This window comes from Salmo trutta, chromosome 32 (genome assembly GCF_901001165.1).
Source record: "Salmo trutta chromosome 32, fSalTru1.1, whole genome shotgun sequence".
NCBI lineage: Eukaryota > Metazoa > Chordata > Actinopteri > Salmoniformes > Salmonidae > Salmo > Salmo trutta.
The window spans coordinates 38,346,182-38,360,927 of record NC_042988.1 but is presented as its reverse complement, the minus strand read 5'-3'; the positions used below and the strand labels follow the sequence as shown (position 1 = coordinate 38,360,927).

Genomic DNA, 14,746 nt, shown 5'->3' with positions numbered 1-14,746 from the left:
GATGACGCATTTGTAAACGGAAGTGTTTTCAGTTAAAATTGCGTCATCAACTCGCGCCTCATTGTTTTGGAAAGCAAGCATGGCTGGTACAGTAACTTACGTAGCTGTGCCTAAACATTCTTTATCAAAACTACAATCTTTAAATGGACTTTTTGCCATTTATAAAAAGGAAGGACCTACGTCTGCTGATGTTTTAAACTCATTAAAAGAGGCTCTCCTCAAAGAGGCCGGTGTGAAAGATCCTAATCCCAGAAAAAGGAAGAAGCAAGCTCTGAAAATGGGGCATGGCGGGACTCTGGATAGCGCAGCCTCTGGTGTGCTCGTTGTTGGGATTGGAAATGGAACAAAGATGCTTAGTACTATGCTTGCTGGTTCAAAGAAATACATGGCTGTTGGAGAGTTGGGAAAAGCAACAGACACCCTTGACGCCACAGGCAATGTGGTTCATGAGAAGCTCTATGATCACATTACCAGGGAAGCCTTTGAGGAGAAGTTGAAGCAGTTCACTGGGGACATCATGCAGGTTCCTCCACTGTACTCTGCACTGAAGAAGGATGGCAAGCGTCTGTCTGTCCTGCTGAAGCAAGGCCACGAGGTGGAAGCCAAACCTGCACGGCCGGTCACAGTGTATAACCTGTCGCTGCAGGACTTCACTCCCCCCCTCTTCACTCTTGATGTTGAATGCGGTGGTGGATTTTATATCAGAAGCTTGGTGGATGACCTGGGAAAAGCGCTCTCATCGTGTGCCCACGTGAGGAAGCTGATCCGGACCAAACAGGGTCAGTTTACCCTTGACGACCACACACTGCAGGAGGAACACTGGACACTGCAGCACATCGTTCAGTCCATGCAGCCCTGTCCCGGGTCAGAGGTCACCAAGGAGGATGGCACAAAACCAAGCCCAAACCCGGGGTTTAAACGGGCCCCGAACGTCCAGGTGAAGGGGGATAAGAATGGCAAAGATGAAAAGGGGGAGTTATAACCCCCCCCCCCCCCCCCCCCCAAAGTCACAATGTCCCCTCTATATGAGAGCTGAAGGCGGCGTTTTGGTTCTCTGCACTTGTTCACTCCCTCTCATGCATGTAAAAGCATTGGTTTGGTGCAAGCATGGCTGGTGGGAGTTTACAACATATTCCTCATGCTGGTCGATTCTTTGGCGGAAGCCAGTTGAACCAGTCCCTGCACTGTTACATGTATAATTTTTGTTGATGTGTGTATTACTAGAATATGATATCGTCATTGGAATTGACCAAAGACAATTTAATGTTTTTTGTTTTGTTTATAGATTAAATAATTAATTTAGCATTTTTAAATATTGGTTTTATTTTGCTGAATTGTACTGTCTTATTTTGTCATGCATTTTGAGGTTTTGTTTTGAGTATTGTTACTATCAAAGATCTCTACACCATCTAGTGTTGGCACAAGATAAGACATGGAATCAACTTGAAATGTAACTCCCATTCCTTTGTAATTGACAGCGGTGCATGTCAGAATTAATAAACATCAAAAGTCTCCACTTATTTTTGTTGTTCGTTTTTTGCAGATGTTTTGTTGTAAACAAAGAGATGGTGTTTCTCGTATTTAGGTCATTATAACCTAGTCATTTTTGGTTTTCTTAGAATGTTCATTGGGCCCCAAGAAGCCTTGCACATATGAAGTTGCTAGAGAGCACATTCAAATCCTCAATAAGACATTGGTTAAGTTCAATCCACTGTACATTTATTTGAGGATACTACACTGAACAAAAATAAAAACGAAAAGTGCTGGTCCCATGTTTCATGAGCTGAAAAAAAGATCAGACATTTTCCATATGCACAAAAAGCTTATTTCAGTCCAATTTTGTGCACACTTTTGTTTACATCTTTGTTAGTGAGCATTTCTCCTTTGCCAAAATAATCCATCCACCTGACAGGTGTGGCATATCAAGAAGCTGATTAAACAGCATGATCATTACACAGGTGCACCTTGTGCTGGGGACAATAAAAGGCCACTAAAATGTGCAGTTTTGTCACACAACACAATGCCACAGAATACTTAAGTTTTGAGGGAGCGTGCAGTTGACATGCTGACTGCAGGAATGTCCACCAGAGCTGTTGCCAGAGAATTTAATGTTAATTTCTCTACCATAAGCTGCCTCCAATGTCATTTTAGAGAATTTGGCAGTATGTCCAACCGGCCTCACAATCGCAGACCATGTGTAACCACGCCAGACAAGGAACACCACATCCGGCTTCTTCACCTGCGGGATCATCTGAGACCAGCCACCCGGATGGCTGATGAAACTGGGTTTGCACAACTGAATTTTTTTTGCACAAACTGTCAGAAACCGTCTTAGGGAAGCTCATTTGCGTGCTCGTCTTCCTCACCAGGGTCATGACCTGACTGCAGTTTGACGTCGTGACCGATTTCAGTGGTCAAATGTTCACTTTCGATTGCAACTGGCGTGCTGGAGAAGTGTGCTCTTCATTGATGAATCCGTTTTCAACTGTACTGGACAGATGGCAGACAGTGTGTATGGCGTCGTTTGGGGCGAGCAGGCTGCTTATGTCAATGTTGTGAACAGAGTGCCCCATGGTGGCGGTGGGGTTATGGTATGGGCAGACATAAACTACAGACAATGAACACATTTTATCTATGGAAATTTGAATGCATAGAGACACCGTGATGAGATCCTGAGGCCCATTGTCATGCCATTCATCCGCCGCCATCACCATGTTTCAGCATGATAATGTATGGCCCCATGTCGCAAGGATCTGTACACAATTCCTGGAAGCTGAAAATGTCCTAGTTTTTCCATGGCTTACATACTCACCAGAAATGTCACCCATTGAGCATGTATGGGATGCTCTGGATCGACGTGTATGACAGCGTGTTCCAGTTCCCGCCAATATCCAGCAATTTTGCACAGCCATTGAAGAAGAGAGGCGGCAACGAGTGGGAACATGGACGAAAATGCACTTGCTGAAATGAGACTCCTTCTCCACATGGATTTAATAAATAGTTGCATTTTTAAATACACTGAACAAAAATATAAACGAAAAATGCAACAATTTAAAAGATTTTACTGAGTTACAGTTCATATAAGGAAATCTGACAATTGAAATAAATAAATTAGGCTCTAATCAATGGACTTTACATGACTGGGAAGACTGATATGCGTCTGTTGGTCACAGATAGCTTAAAACCTCTCTAGGGTAGGGGGCAGTATTTGCACGGCCGGATAAAAAATGTACCCGATTTAATCTGGTTATTACTACTGCCCAGAAACTAGAATATGCATATAATTATTGGCTTTGGATAGAAAACACCCTAAAGTTTCTAAAACTGTTTGAATGGTGTCTGTGAGTATAACAGAACTCATATGGCAGGCAAAAACCTGAGAAGATTCCTTACAGGAAGTGGCCTGTCTGACCATTTCTTGGGCTTCTACACTCTCTTTATTGAAAACTGAGGATCTCTGCTGTAACGTGACACTTCCTACGGCTCCCATAGGCTCTCAGAAGGCGGCAAACCGGTGAATGATGTCTTTGCAGGCCCTGGCTGAAAAACACTAGCGCATTTGGATAATGGTCGATCAGAGAACAATGAGACTGAGGCGCGTGCACGAGGCGACACCATGTTTTTATTTTTTCGTCTTTGAACTAAAACAGGGTTTCCCGGTCGGAATATTATCGCTTTTTTACGAGAAAAATCGCATAAAAATTGATTTTAAACAGCGGTTGACATGCTTCGAAGTAAGGTAATGGAATATTTAGAATTTTTTTGTCACGAAATGTGTCGTGCGCGTCACCCTTCGTCACCCTTCGGATAGTGTCTTGAACGCACAAACAAAACAGGATATTTGAACATAACTATGGATTATTTTGAACCAAACCAACATTTGTTATTGAAGTAGAAGTCCTGGGAGTGCATTCTGACGAAGAACAGCAAAGATAATCAAATTTTTCTAATAGTAAATCGGAGTTTGGTGAGGGCCAAATTTGGTGGGTGTCTAAATAGCTAGCCCGTGATGGCTGGGCTATCTACTCAGAATATTGCAAAATGTGCTTTTGCCGAAAAGCTATTTTAAAATCGGACATAGCGATTGCATAAAGGAGTTCTGTATCTATAATTCTTAAAATAATTGTTATGTTTTTTGTGAATGTTTATCGTGAGTAATTTAGTAAATTCACCGGAAGTTTGCGGTGGGTATGCTAGTTCTGAACGTCACATGCTAATGTAAAAAGCTGGTTTTTGATATAAATATGAACTTGATTGAACAAAACATGCATGTATTGTATAACATAATGTCCTAGGATTGTCATCTGATGAAGATCATCAAAGGTTAGTGCTGCATTTAGCTGTGGTTTGGGTTTATGTGACATTATATGCTAGCTTGAAAAATGGGTGTCTGATTATTTCTGGCTGGGTACTCTGCTGACATAATCTAATGTTTTGCTTTCGTTGTAAAGCCTTTTTGAAATCGGACAGTGTGGTTAGATTAACGAGAGTCTTGTCTTTAAAATGGTGTAAAATAGTCATATGTTTGAGAAATTGAAGTAATAGCATTTCTAAGGTATTTGAATAACGCGCTACGGGATTCCACTGGCTGTTGAGTAGGTGGGACGATTTCGTCCCACATACCCTAGAGAGGTTAAATAAAAAGTAGGGGTGTGGATCAGTTAATCAGTCAGTATCTGGTGTGACCACCATTTGCCTCATGCAGCGTAACACATCTCATTTGCGTAGAGTTGATCAAACTGTTGATTGTAGCCTGTGGAATGCAACTATTTATTAAATCCATGTGGAGAAGGAATCTCATTTCAGAAAGTGCTCCCACTCGTTGCCGCCTCTCCTCGCTCACATTTTACCTTTTTCAAAAGGAGGTGAGAGAGGATGCAGGAGTTGAGCAAATCCAATTGAGAAAAGGCCAGTGTTCCAGCTACATGGCAGAAGTCACATGATGATACACCTTCAGGGGTAAACCCAATCTCTCCTTGAATTAAACACAAAAACTGTTATAAGTGAGAAGTAGGTCAATTCAGTTGGTCATTAGTTCAATTCTATTCTCCAAAAGGAAGTGGACTTATTAGTATTCATTCTGACATGTACTGCTGTCAGTTAGAAAAGTCTTGAGTTACACATTTCAATTTGCTTCCATGTCTTACCTTGTACTAACATTATATGTTGTAGAGGTCTTCAAAAGTAAACCTCAAAATGCATGAAAACAATTCGATATATTACAATTCAACAACATTTAAAAAAACGGAATCTATTATTTCATTTAGAAACGTAGTAAAAAAAGAAATTAATTTAACATTCATGGGGTGGCAGGGTAGCCTAGTTGTTAGAGCGTTGGACTAGTAACCGGAAGGTTGCAAGTTCAAATCCCCGAACTGACAAGGTACAAATCTGTCGTTCTGCCCCTGAACAAGGCAGTTAACCCACTGTTCCTAGAACGTCATTGAAAATAAGAATTTGTTCTTAACTGACTTGCCTAGTTAAATAAGAAGTCTTCAGTCAATTCCAATGACGTGGTAATGGTGGAAAACAGGTTGCTATATAATATCATGTTCTAGTAATATACACATCCATAAATGATGCCTGTAGCAGGGCAGGGACTGGCATCAACTGGCTTTGTAATAAAGAGGAGGATGGGTTCAACAGCAAGGTAGGAGAGGAGGATGGGTTCAACAGCAAGGTAGGAGAGGAGGATGGGTTCAACAGCAAGGTAGAGAGGAGGATGGGTTCAACAGCAAGGTAGAGAGGAGGATGGGTTCAACAGCAAGGTAGAGAGGAGGATGGGTTCAACAGCAAGGTAGAGAGGAGGATGGGTTCAACAGCAAGGTAGGAGAGGAGGATGGGTTCAACAGCAAGGTAGAGAGGAGGATGGGTTCAACAGCAAGGTAGGAGAGGAGGATGGGTTCAACAGCAAGGTAGAGAGGAGGATGGGTTCAACAGCAAGGTAGGAGAGGAGGATGGGTTCAACAGCAAGGTAGAGAGGAGGATGGGTTCAACAGCAAGGTAGGAGAGGAGGATGGGTTCAACAGCAAGGTAGAGAGGAGGATGGGTTCAACAGCAAGGTAGAAGAGGAGGATGGGTTCAACAGCAAGGTAGGAGAGGAGGATGGGTTCAACAGCAAGGTAGGAGAGGAGGATGGGTTCAACAGCAAGGTAGGAGAGGAGGTGTATTATGAGGTTTGGCAGTTGAATAAATTCATACAACAATTACATGAATTGGTTGATTTTATTTGCCAGTTAAAAGACCACACACTGTACATACATTAAGAAACGTGACAGGGATATCACAAAAAAGTAAGACTTAATTCCATTGTCGTCCCTAATGTGCATGGTGCAAAAACATTACATTAGACACATTACATAAAGTGCCTTCAGAAAGTACACCAGTTTACCTTTTCCACATTTGCTGTGTTACAGCCTGAATTTAAATTGTGTTACAGCCCGATTAAATTGAGATTTTGTGTCACTGATCTACACACAACACCCTGTAATGTCAAAATGAAATTTAGTTTAGACATTTTGACAAATTAATTCAAAATGAAATGCCTTGAGTCAATAAGTATTCAACCCCTTTGTTATAGCGAGCCTAAATAAGTTCAGGAGTAAAAATGTGCTTAACAAATCACAAAATGTTGCAACGACTCATTCAGTGTTCAATAATAGTGGATAACATGATTGTTTTATGACTACCCCATACATATAATTGTATGTAAGGTCCCTCAATCGAGTAGTGAATTGCAAGCACAGATTCAACCACAAAGACCAGGGAGGTTTTTTCAATGCCTTGCAACCAAGGGCACAGATTGGTAGATGTGTACATTTGTTTTGTTTAAAGCAGAATATCCCTTTGAGCATGGTGAAGTTATTAATTAGGCTTTGGATGGTGTATAAATACACCCAGTCACTACAAAGATACAGGCGTCCTTCCTAACTCAGTTGCCGGAGAGGAAGGAAACTGCTCAGGGATTTCACCATGAGGCTGATGGTGATTTTAAAACAGTTTGATTTTAATGGTTGTGATATGAGAACTGAGGATGGATCAACAACATTGTACTTACTCCACAATAGTAACCTAAATGACAGAGTGAAATGGAAGCCTGTACGGGAAAAAAAATATTACAAAACATGCATCCCGTTTGCAACAAGGCACTTCTACATCTGCATTGCTTGCTGTTTGGGGTTTTAGGCTGGGTTTCTGTATAGCACTTTGTGACATCAGCTGATGTAAAAAGGGCTTTATAAATAAAGTTGATTGATTGAAGTAATACTGCAAAAAAAATGTGGCAAAGAATTTAACTTCTTGTCCTGAATACGAAGCGTTATGTTTGGGGAAAATTCAACACAACACTGAGAACCACTTTCCATATTTTCAAGCATGGTAGTGGCTTCATCATGTTATGGGTATGCTTGTCATCGGCAAGGACTAGGGAATTGCTTTTAGAATGAAAATAAATAGAATACAGCTAAGCACAGGCAAACTCCTAGAGAAAAACCTTGTTCAGTCTGCTTTCCAAAAGATGCTGGGAGACAAATTCACCTTTCAGCAGGACAATAACCTAAAACACAAGGACAAATCTACACTGAAGTTGCTTACCAAGATGATATTAAATGTTCCTGAGTGTCCTAGTTACAGTTTTGACTTAAATTGGCATGCAAATCTGAGGGAAGACTTGAAAATGGCTGTCTAGAAATGATCAACAACCAACTTGACAGAGCTTGAAGAATTTTTTTAATAATAAGGGGTCTATATTGTACAATCCAGGTGTGCAAAGCTCTTAGAGACTTACCCAAAGACTCACAGCTGTAATCGCTGCTAAAGGTAATTCTAACATGTATTGACGCAGTGAATGTCTATCTTTTATTTTTTTATTTCACCTTTATTAGACCAGGTATGCAAGTTGAGAACAAGTTCTCATTTACAATTGCGACCTGGCCAAAATAAAGCAAAGCAGTTTGACACATACAACAACACAGAGTTACACATGGAATAAAACAAACATACAGTCAATAGTACAGTAGAAAAATAAGTCTATATATGTCATGTCCTGACCCTTGTAAGATGTCATTTTCTATAGTAGAGTAGGTCAGGGCGTGACAGGGGGTGTTTTGGGGTGTTTTTCTATGTTTTCTATGTTTAAATTCTAGGTTTATATTTCTATGTTTTTTTGGGGGGGATGATCTCCAATTAGAGGCAGCTGGTCCTCGTTGTCTCTAATTGGAGATCGTATTTAAGTATGGTTTTTTTTCACCTGTGTTTGTGGGCAGTTGTTTTCTGTTTAGTCTCTGTACCTGACAGAACTGTATTCTGATCGTTTGCCGTTTGTTATTTTGTCTTTAGTGTTTTTGAGTTAATAAATATCATAATGAGCACTCAACACGCAGCGTTTTGGTCCCCTCTATACGACAGCCGTTACAATATACAATGTGAGCAAATGAGGTGAGATAAGGGATGTAAAGGCAAAAAAGGCCATGGTGGCAAATTAAATACAATATAGCAAGTAAAACACTGGAATGGTAGATTTGTAGTGGAAGAAAGTGCAAAGTAGAAATAGAAATAATGGGATGCAAAGGAGCAAAATAAATAAATAAATACAGTAGGGGAAGAAGTATGGGCTAAATTATAGATGGGCTATGTACAGGTGCAGTGATCTGTTAGCTGCTCTGACTGCTGGTGCTTAAAGCTAGTGAGGGAGATAAGTGTTTCCAGTTTCAGAGATTTTTGTAGTTTGTTCCAGTCATTGGCAGCGGAGAACTGGAAGGAGAGACGGCCAAAGGAGGAATTGGCTTTGGGGGTGACCAGAGAGATATATCTGCTGGAGCTCGTGCTACAGGTGGGTGCTGCTATGGTGACCAGTGAGCTGAGATAAGGGGGGACTTTACCTAGCAGGGTCTTGTAGATGACCTGGAGCCAGTGGGTTTGGCGATGAGTATGAAGCGAGGGCCAGCCAACGAGAGAGCACAGGTCGCAGTGGTGGGTAGTATATGGGGCTTTGGTGACAAAACGGATGGCACTGTGATAGACTGCATCCAGTTTATTGAGTAGGGTATTGGAGGCTATTTTGTAAATGACATCGCCGAAGTCGAGGATCGGTAGGATGGTCAGTTTTACAAGGGTATGTTTGGCAGCATGAGTGAAGGATGCTTTGTTGCGAAATAGGGAGCCAATTCTAGATTTAACTTTGGATTGGATATGTTTGATGTGAGTCTGGAAGGAGACCTTACAGTCTAACCAGACACCTAGGTATTTGTAGTTGTCCACATATTCTAAGTCAGACGGGCGGGCAGGTGCAGGCAGCGATCGGTTGAAGAGCATGCATTTAGTTTTACTTGTATTTAAGAGCAGTTGGAGGCCACGGAAGGAGAGTTGTATGGCATTGAAGCTCGTCTGGAGGGTTGTTAACACAGTGTCCAAAGAAGGGCCAGAAGTATACAGAATGGTGTCGTCTGCGTAGAGGTGGATCAGAGACTCACCAGCAGCAAGAGCAACATCATTGATGTATACAGAGAAAAGAGTTGGCCCAAGAATTGAACCCTGTGGCACCCCCATAGAGACTACCAGAGGCCCGGACAACAGGCCATCCGATTTGACACATAGAACTCTATCAGAGAGGTAGTTGGTGAACCAGGCGAGGCAATCATTTGACAAACCAAGGCTATTGAGTCTGCCGATAAGGATGTGGTGATTGACAGTGTCGAAAGCCTTGGCCAGGTCAATGAATACGGCAGCACAGTATTGTTTCTTATCGATGGCAGTTACAATATCGTTTAAGACCTTGAGCGTGGCTGAGGTGCACCCATGACCAGCTCTGAAACCAGATTGCATAGCGGAGAAGGTGTTGTGGGATTCGAAATGGTCGGTAATCTATTTGTTGACCTGGCTTTCGAAGACCTTAGAAAGGCAGGGTAGGATAGATATATGTCTGTAGCAGTTTGGGTCAAGAGTGTCCCCTCCTTTGAAGACGGGGATGACCGCAGCTGCTTTCCAATCTTTTGGAATCTCAGACGACACGAAACAGAGGTTGAACAGGCTAGTAATAGGGGTTGCAACAATTTCGGCAGATCATTTTAGAAAGAAAGGGTCCAGATTGTCTAGCCCGGCTGGTTTGTAGGGGTCCAGATTTTGCAGCTCTTTCAGAACATCAGCTGACTGGATTTGGGAGAAGGAGAAATGGGGAAGGCTTGGGCGAGTAGCTGTGGGGGGGTGCAGTGCTGTTGACCGCGGTAGAGGTAGCCAGGTGGAAAGCATGGCCAGCTGTAGAAAAATGCTTATTGAAATTCTCAATTATAGTGGATTTATCAGAGGTGACAGAGTTTCCTTTCCTCAGTGCAGTGGGCAGCTGGGAGGAGGTGTTCTTATTCTCCATGGACTTTACAGTGTCCCAGAACTTTTTTGAGTTTGTGTTGCAGGAAGCAAATTTCTGCTTGATAAAGCTAGCCTTGGCTTTTCTAACTGCCTGTGTATATTGGTTTCTAACTTCCCTGAAAAGTTGCATATCACGGGGGCTGTTCGATGCTAATGCAGAACACCACAGGATGTTTTTGTGTTGGTTAAGGGCAGTCAGGTCTGGAGAGAACCAAGGGCTATATCTGTTCCTGGTTCTAAATTTCTTGAATGGGGCATGCTTATTTAAGATGGTGAGGAAGGCATTTAAAAAAAAATAACCAGACATCCTCTACTGACGGGATGAGGTCAATATCCTTCCAGGATACACGGGCCAGGTCGATTAGAAAGGCTTGCTCACTGAAATGTTTCAGGGAGCGTTTGACAGTGATGAGCGGAGGTCGTTTGACCGCTGGCCCATTACGGATGCAGGCAATGAGGCAGTGATCGCTGAGATCTTGGTTGAAAACAGCAGAGGTGTATTTAGAGGGCAAGTTGGTTAGGATGATATCTATGAGGGTGCCCGTGTTTACGGCTTTGGGGTGGTACCTGGTAGGTTCATTGATAATTTGTGTGAGATTGAGAGCATCAAGCTTAGATTGTAGGATGGCTGGGGTGTTAAGCATGTCCCAGTTTAGGTCACCTAGCAGCACGAGCTCTGAAGATAGATGGGGGGCAATCAGTTCACATATGGTGTCCAGAGCACAGCTGGGGGCAGAGGGTGGTCTATATCAGGCGGCAACGGTGAGAGACTTGTTTTTAGAGAGATGGATTTTTAAAAGTACAGACCCGGATAGTAGGACAGAACTCTGCAGGCTATCTCTGCAGTAGATTGCAACACCGCCTCCTTTGGCCGTTCTATCTTGTCTGAAAATGTTGTAGTTAGGGATGAAGATTTCAGAGTTTTTGGTGGACTTCCTAAGCCAGGATTCAGACACGGCTAGGACATCTGGGTTGGCAGAGTGTGCTAAAGCAGTGAATAAAACAAACTTAGGGAGGAGGCTTCTAATGTTAACATGCATGAAACCAAGGCTATTACGGTTACAGAAGTCATCAAAAGAGAGCGCCTGGGGAATAGGAGTGGAGCTAGGCACTGCGGGGCCTGGATTCACCTCTACATCACCAGAGGAACAGAGGAGGAGTAGGATAAGGGTACGGGTAAAAGCAATGAGAATTGGTCGTCTATGACGTCCGGAATAGAGAGTAAAAGGAGCAGGTTTCTGGGGGCGATAAAATAGCTTCAAGGTATAAGGTACAAACAAAGGTATGGTAGGATGTGAATACAGTGGAGGTAAACCTAGGCATTGAGTGATGATGAGAGAGATATTGTCTCTAGAATCATCATTGAAACCAGAAGATGTCATAGCATGTGTGGGTGGTGGAACTGAAAGGTTGGATAAGGTATAATGAGCAGGGCTAGAGGCTCTACAGTGAAATAAGCCAATAAACACTAACCAGAACAGCAATGGACAAGGCATATTGACATTATGGAGAGGCATGCTTAGCCGAGTGATCATAAGGGTCCAGTGAGATTCAGACAGCTAGCCGGGCCATAGGTAGCAAGCTGGCAGAAGATGGAGGGAGGTCTGTTTTTAGCCACCTCGTGTGTTTCCGTCTGTAGATTAGTGGGGTTCCGTGTGGTAGGGGGGACCAGTCCAATTGGAAAAATAGTTATAGTTATAGTGGCCCAAGAAATTTGTCCGATAGACCTATTCAGATAGCAGCCGATAAGACAGCTAACGATTAGCGGGCCGCAAATGGGCATTCAGGTTACGTCACGACGGAGGGGCCAGTTGGATAACTCCCTCGGGCAGATAACGTTGGTAGTCCAGTCGTGAAGGCTCGATGGGGCTCCGCATTGGCAGTAAAACGGGTCCGGATAGGTGATTGTAGCCCAGGAGTTGCTAATGGAACTCTTCAGTTGGCTAGCTCCGGAATAATTGATGTTAGCTCTGGGACCAATGTTAGCCAATAGTCACTCGGGTAGCAGCTAGCTAGCGGCAAAATCCAGCAATGGAGGAGGCCTGTGTTGACATTCCAGCAGAGTCCTGTCAGGGGTGGACTTGTCATGTCATTAGATATTTTCCTGCTGTCTGGCCAAGGAGAATACCGCATGTGATGTTGATGAAAATCTCTAGCCGGACCAAAACACAAGACAGAACTGATTTTGTTTTCGCAATGGAGTATTTGTTTCTTGACTTATGATTTGACTGTATTTTGGCAGTTCTTTTTATCTCTTCCATACAATTGATCTAACATACAGTACAGTAGTACAATTAGGCCTATTTTTCTTCCTTTGCATATGAAAAATATATTTACTGTATGTTTTCATTTTTACTGTATGTGTGCTTACAGTATGCTGTTTGACATATATTGAGTCATGTTGAAATATAAAAACAGACATTTTTACATTTGTGTTCCTTTCTTATTTGAGTACACACAAACAATATACACTATAACAACAAAAGTCTTTACACTGAAATAGGTTCTGAGAGTAGTGTTTTGAATATGTCACATCAGTGGGATCTCGGTTGTCACTAAGTTAGATTCATTTGATGTGTGTGTGTGTGTGTGTCTCATTTGTAGGCAGAGTTTCATTTTGAGCAGAGAGTACATGATTTTGATTACTGTGTTTCATTTTGCAAGATGTCTGTGGTGTTTAGGAAAATTGGCTAACTGTTTTGTGTTTTGAGTACCTGAGATGTAGTTTCAGCAAACGTGTATTAACAATTGGGAAAAACTGTAAAATGAATGGATTTGGTAGACAATTCCATTATTTTGACTTCTCCACAGTTCATTGGAAGAGGAAGTGTAGACTCTAACATAGCCTATTAGCTAGAAAGAAAAAGTGCTTTCAGAAAGTATTCAGACCCCTTGACTTTTTCCACATTTTGTTATGTTATAGCCTTATTCTGAAATGCATTAAATACAATGTTTTCCTCTATCAATCGACACACAATACCCCATAATGACAAAGTGAAAACAGGTATTTAGTCATTTTTGCACATTTATTACAAATACAAAACAGAAATACCTTATTTACATACTGTAAATATTCAGACCCTTAGCGATGAGACTCGAAATTGACCTCAGGTGCATCCTGTTTCCATTGATCATCTTTGAGATGTTTCTACAACTTGATTGGAGTCCACCTGTGGTAAATTGAATTGATTAGACATGATTTGGAAAGGCACACACTTGTCTACATAAGGTCCCACAGTTGACAGTGCATGTCAGAGCAAAAACCAAGCCATGAGGTCGAAGGAATTGTCTGTAGAGCTCCAAAACAGGATTGTGTCGAGGCAAAGATCTAGGAAGGGTACCAAAACATATCTGCAGCATTGAAGGTCCACAAGAACACAGTGGGCTCCAACATTTTTAAATGGAAGAAGTTTGGAACCACCAAGACTCTTCCTAGAGCTGGCCGCCTGGCCAAACTGAGCAATCGGGGGAGAAGGGCCTTGGTCAGGGAGGTGACCAAGAACCCACTGGTCACTCTGACAGAGCTCCAAAGTTCCTCTGTGGAGATGGGAGAACCATCCAGAAGGATAACCATCTCTGCAGCACTCCACCAATCAGACCTTGATGGTAGAATGGCCAGAAAGAAGCCACTCCTCAGTAAAAGACACATGAAAGCCGGCTTGGAGTTTGCCAAAAGGCACCTAAAGGACTCTCAGACAGTGAGTAATAAGATTATCTGGTCTAATGAAACCAAGATTGAACACTTTGGGCAGAATGCCAAGCGTCACCTCTGGAGAAAACCTGGCACCATCCCTACGGTGAAGCATGGTGGTGGCAGCATCTTGCTTTGAAGATGTTTTCAGCGGCAGGGACTGGGAGACTAGTCAGGATCGAGGGAAAGATGAACGGAGCAATGTACAGAGAGATCCTTGATGAAACCTGCTCCAGTGTGCTCAGGACCTCAGACTGGGGCAAAGGTTCACCTTCCAACAGGACAACAACCCTAAGCACAAAGCCAAGACAACGCAGGAGTGGCTTCTGGACAAGTCTCTAAAACGTCCTTGAGTGGCCCAACCAGAACTTGAACCCGATCTAACATCTCTGGATCTACAGAGAGGAATGGGAGAAACTCCCCAAATACAGTTGTGCCAAGCTTGTAGCATCATACCCAAGAAGACTTGAGGCAGTAATCACTGCCAAAGGTGCCTCAACAAAGTACTGAGTAAAGGGTCTGAATACTTATGTAAATGTGATATTTCAGTTTTTTATTTGTAATTCATTTTCTAAATTTTCTAAAACTTTTTTTTGCTTTGTCATTATGGGGTATTGTGTGTAGATTGATGAAGAAAAAAAACAATTTAATCAATTGTAGAATAAGGCTGTAACGTAACAAAATGTGGAAAAA

At 42.4% G+C, this 14,746-nt stretch overlaps 1 pseudogene; it reads left to right on the top strand.

Annotated features, from left to right (window-relative positions):
• The first annotated feature begins 11 nt into the window (after positions 1-11).
• Positions 12-996, top strand: LOC115171861 (probable tRNA pseudouridine synthase 1 pseudogene; annotated as a pseudogene).
• Positions 997-14,746: the final 13,750 nt, after the last annotated feature.